The following is a 5,703-nucleotide window of genomic DNA, read 5'->3' as shown; positions in this document are numbered from 1 at the left end:
GTGCGTGCATGTGTGCGTGCGTGTCTATCGAGACACAAGGATTCATTGTTTTTAAACATCAGGTTGTATATTCTAGGCATACATTTACTCTCACACTACAGCTCTAACACAGAGGAGAACTGCTAACCTCTAAATTTTACTTTGTTTTTTTTTTAATCTGCTTTAAAACCTACGTAGGATCTTACGTCTGGCTACGTTAACCGGGAAGACGACAGAAAATTGGAAGAAAAAAAAAATTAGAGCAGGGGTCTGGCTTTGTAGAGAAGGAGTGGTTTACGGTGTTGTTTTTTTCTCATTTAAAATGACTTTGAGTGTAATGGATAGAACGTAAAAAGAGATGGAGGGCTACACAGAGAAGGAAAGGAGGTGAGAGGGAAGCGCGAGGTGTGAAAAGTCACCCGGGAGGCGAACTGTGGCTTTTCTGCGTTTTGTTCGCACATGGTTCAGCCGGAGGTAAATTAAAGGAAGTGTGGAATCGGACGAGGAAATAAAACGAGGGGAACAGGGTGCGCTTTCTTTAACATGGCCATGAGCAGGAGCTGATCTTTTTGGAAGTAGAGAAAGGTAGTGGGTTATCATTGTCTGGAGCACTTGTTTTACTTCTACAATTCTTTTAGCCTACCTCCTTCCTCCACGCTTCACTTTTTTTTTCTTCCTTCACCACTTTGTCTCCTTCTGCTGTTTTAAGAGGTGCTCCACAATGTATTCAGACCAAAGGCTGTGTGTAGGTCGTTGCCGGTGGAGGCCATCAGAGAGCTGGACAAAAGTCAGGAGATTGGGTGGGGTTAAATCAAGAACACTTGACTTATTATAGCTCATAAAAGGTGTTTATCGTCCGGTAGATGATTCAGACTTAGGTGGAAGTAATGTGTCTGCTCATAAGGAGGGTTTGCCTGCAGGTCAGTTAAAATCAAGCACACCTGAACTCCTCCAACAATTTTGAGCCGTTCTTGCGTACCTGTGTGGATTTTGGGGCCACGTCTGTAAAGACTCTAGACTAGAGCCCTGTTGCATCCCCCTCATGTAGGGAACAGAGCCAAAGCCCGCTAGGTGTGCAGCCTCAAACCTCCGTAGACCCGCACACACAACAAGCCAAATCACTTCTAGACACCGAGAACAAAGGGTTGCATTGCAGAGGGGGGGAAACTGTAACGTCAGAGAAGGAGAGAGAGAGAGAGAGAGAGAGAGAGAGAGAGAGAGGAGCGAGGATGTTGACGGATGGCAGAACAGACAAGTGGTAAAGAAACGACGGGAAAAAGAGCCGAGAGGATTAAGTGAGGTGAGCGACAGGAGAGACAGGGTGAAGAAAGTGGGACAGAAAGCTTCAGACGAACAAGTGGTTGTGGGTGACAGGAGGACACGGCGGGGTCAAGACGAGGGAGACGAAATGGGAAAGGAAGACCGATCTCCATTTTCTTTAGCATGTGTTTTCACGTGGCCGCCCGGTTCTGAAACTAATTAGATATTGTGGAAAGCTTTCGTGGTGTTACACCAACGTACCAATTATGATTTCTTTTTTTTAGGGAGTGCATTAGCGTGTGATTTTTATGATTGTTTACGTTGCTGTTTAAAGTGTATATTATTTATTTACATTGCTACTGCTGCTACATTTTATTGCTTTAGACGCTGCTGTCAGTTGTTTTCCCCAAAGGACAAATACTTTATTTTTTGTTTTCTTTTAAGCCAAATATGTTAAGTGATGCAATGTCTACACGTTACCAAATACAGAAAGGCAAGTTTGAAAGATGGCACAGGCACGTCGGGTGTCGGAGGATCTATTAGAGGAGCGCAAAGAGACTCTGGTGTCATTAACACAACACGTTGGTAGCATGGAATAACTAACCCACACACAAAAAGACAAAACAAACGCAAAGCACGCACACCTTCACCTCACTCGTGACTCTGTACGTTATGAAGCGCCTCGGTGGTTACTATGACAACGTCGCACTATTGCATCACACAGCGTAAGGCTAGACTTAAAGGGCGAGTGTCCCGTCTGTCTGTCTGTCTGTCTGTCCAGATCTGCCGGAGCCGACCTCTGACCCGACGGAGCTATCAGAACAATGTACAGTGGTCCTACCTATCCGTTGGCGGTCCGTCCGTCCGTCCGTCCGTCTCTCTGTCTGTCTTTCTGCAGGCTGCCTGAACGCCTGACAACCTTGACAGTACACACCAAAGGTGTCCACAACTAAATATACAAAAGAGCATTGTTATTGTTTTGACTGTTGTTATTGACATTATAACGGATTACTATGACTGTGTGTGTGCGTGTGTGTGCGTGTGTGTGTGTGTGTGTATATATATATGAAATCTCTATAGCTAGTGGGGAAAGGGTACGGGGGAGGGAGAGGCCGTGGGAGACAGTGACTGTGTATGCTGTCCGGTACAGGGGGAGAGACTGGTTCTGGAGCGCTCAGCTGGGGCCAAGCATGCACAGCTAGCTAGCTAGCTAGCTAGCTAGCTATCCCATCTACCCACCAGGCAAGACTCCCCTGGTGGACAGAGAGGAAGCCGGGCCTTGTTCGTAATCTCCGTTAGCTAACTCATTACTCTCTGCACATTAGTAGGTCCAGGGCTGTTTTTGGCAGTCACAAACGGCAGCCTCCGCCGCCTCACATCGGGGGGGGGGGGGTGCTACAGTCTTTGGCACACCTCAGTTGTATTTGTCCCCCAGCCCACATGACTTGCTGGTGCTATGATTTATAAAGATTTATACTTAGCTGAGAGTGACGCCAGCCTGTCCGTCTTGTTCGGGACCGAGGACAAAAAGTCCTCAGCGGAACAAACGGTGCGACCCGCCACGGCTTGGAAGTGCGCGGTTAAAATGTGAGCGTTGTGTATGTCCCCCCCCCACCCACCCCCCCCCCGGCTGGTCGCTACCACACTCTCCCTCTGTCACGAGTCCTTGTTGTTCGGCTGATGTTTTTTGAACAAACACACATGCACACACTCGATAGTGTTCCTTTTTATTTTATTTTATTTTTTTTGTGTATTTAAGTTTCGAAGCACCTGATGGGTGTGATGGTGCCACACTACACCTCACGATAACCAACTGGTCAGGCCAGGCGTGCTCTTCGCCCAGGAAGACTTGACTCCTCCCTCTCGTGTGTGTGTGTGTGTGTGTGTCTGTGTGTGTCTGCGTGTGACAGAGGGAGATCTAGAATAGAAAGAAAAACTCTAAATACAAATCCTGACCACCCCACCCCAACACACCCCCACCCCCCCACACACACACTCATACGCAGACCAGTTGTATAGAGTCACCCTACCACTGTACACAGCGCCGCCGGCTACTCCCAGCAGTGGCGTGGTGTGTATGTGAGCTGGGCGGGTGCCAGGCCTACAGGGCGCCGCCGGGTGGGTACCTGTGCTGGGCCTTGGCACCGAGGGAGCGTGTGTGCAGGTGTCGAAGCCCATCTGTAAGTAAACCAAATATCACGTTTCACTATGCAGTCATTCAAACCATGTCGGCTTGCTTACGCACACACACACACACACACACACACACACACCTGACATGGGTGACAACACGACGACGTCTCCTCCGTGGAGCGGCCCCCCCGGTGGGTTTGGCGCCGGTTCGTAGAGTAACGGTCGCGAGACGGCGAGCAGGAGACGTGTTTTGAATGAGCTGACACAATTGTAAGGATTGTATTTTGGCCGGGGGGGGGGGTGGGGGAGGGGGGGGGGTCACAGGCTGGGCTGGTCTTGATCCAGATGTGTAGTTGGTAGGATTTACATCGATGCTGTAAACCACGTCAGTTGCATGTTATTGTCACCACTGTAACTGCCATCGAGTCTACACAACGGCTGGTCGGGGTGGGAATGCACAAAACTTTATTTATGATTTTTACACACACACACACACACACACACATATATATATACACACACACACATATATACACACATATATATACACACACACACATATATATATATACACACACACATATATATATATATATACACACACACACACACACATATATATATATGTACACACACACATACACACACAGTTTTCTTTCTTGTTTATTTTCTTTGTGAACATGTTTTGGGGTTTATTGTGTACTTAGGAAAAGAGACACATGTCTGCCTTTACGTTCTCTCTCAACACGCTACTTTGCAATATACGTTTTTACTCCGGGCCCTCGTCGAGTTGAGATAGCAAAGAAAAGGACGAGCTGTGGTTTTGTTTTTTTACCTTATTAGAAACTGTGTTTTTATGTTACACAGCGTTGTTGTTGTTGTTGTTGTTGTTTTTCTTCCCTTAACGTGATTTTTGTTTTGTTTTGTATTGCGTGTTTGAGACGAGCGCGTGCGATGTTTTGTCTACCAAAAGTCTTTTATTGGTGATATTACCTTTTGTCTGTTAATTATTATTATTATTTTTATCATAATGATAGTAATTATTGTTGTTATTATTACTATTATTACTGCTTTTATTATTGTATTCAGGGCAAATATGACACCAAATTGAACAAAGAAACAAGCGGGGGGCGGTCCCTGAGGGGGGCGGTCCCTGAGGGGGGCGGTCCCTGAGGGGGGCGGTCCCTGAGGGGGGCGGTCCCTGAGAGGGGGCGGTCCCTGAGGGGGGCGGTGGACGAGTCCTTCTCTGCCTCGCGAAGGTGCGTCTTCTTCTGGCCAAGTGGGGGGCGGTCCCTGAGGGGGGCGGTCCCTGAGGGGGCGGTCCCTGAGGGGGGCGGTGGACGAGTCCTTCTCTGCCTCGCGAAGGTGCGTCTTCTTCTGGCCAAGTGGGGGGCGGCGACCCGCCTCTTGTGTTTTCCTTCCTCCAACCCGACACCGCCGCGTGGTGGTCCCGTCCTCACGGACCCGCTGAACCGAAACCGCGACCCCGCGTCCCGCCCCCCCCCCCCACTACCCTATTACGATTGATTACTCTCGTCTTTCCAGTTGGGGGTCATAATTCGTGTGCTGTTAACGTTTTACCTTGTACGTTTTGGTTTCTCTGATGCTGTAATAGTCAGTAGTTTGGTCGTGTTGTCGTTTCTAATGCTGAGACTGTCGCGATCCATGTTGCACTTGCGATGGCGGTTTCTGTTGCCCCGGGGCCCTCCGGGGCCGGACGAGAGGAAGATGTCGGGGCGGGCAAAAGATGTGCGAATGTTGTTGTTGTTGTTGTTGTTGTTGTGTTAAGTCGCAGAGGTTCTCTTATTGATCATTGATCTGTGACTCAGAAAATTATTCAACAGTGTATTTTTTTTCCAGATATTTATTTATTGGTCATTTATATGTTTTTAAGTTTTCTTTTTTTTGTGGGGAGGGGTGGGGGTCGGGGGGTGGGGGTGGGGCTCAAAGAAGACACGAGCTCGTGGAATAGTCTGTCGTTGGCTTTTAACCGATGTATAGGAAAGCCAAAACTGTGTTCGGCTCTCACACTAACAAACCTGGTATACAACACGCGAGGAAGAGGTTTAGGTAGTCCTGCAGTACTTACGAGGCGCGCTGCCGCTGGTTTCGCCGCCAGATGTGCGGTGACGCCAGATGTGCAGGACGCTTCCCCGCTGCGATCCATCAACTCTGATCACCACTAGACAGTCTGTTCACACGGCCTACAAAAAAACAAGTTTGTTCATAATTTCAAGCTGGGTATTCATACTATAGTATTTTTTATTTGACTTAATGCTCTGCTAGTACTCAAGAGTTGGCTCGAGATTGTCTGCAGACTTGAAGCTGGGT

Source organism: Lampris incognitus, chromosome 5, assembly GCF_029633865.1.
Source record: "Lampris incognitus isolate fLamInc1 chromosome 5, fLamInc1.hap2, whole genome shotgun sequence".
NCBI lineage: Eukaryota > Metazoa > Chordata > Actinopteri > Lampriformes > Lampridae > Lampris > Lampris incognitus.
Note: the sequence above shows the minus strand (reverse complement) of the source record.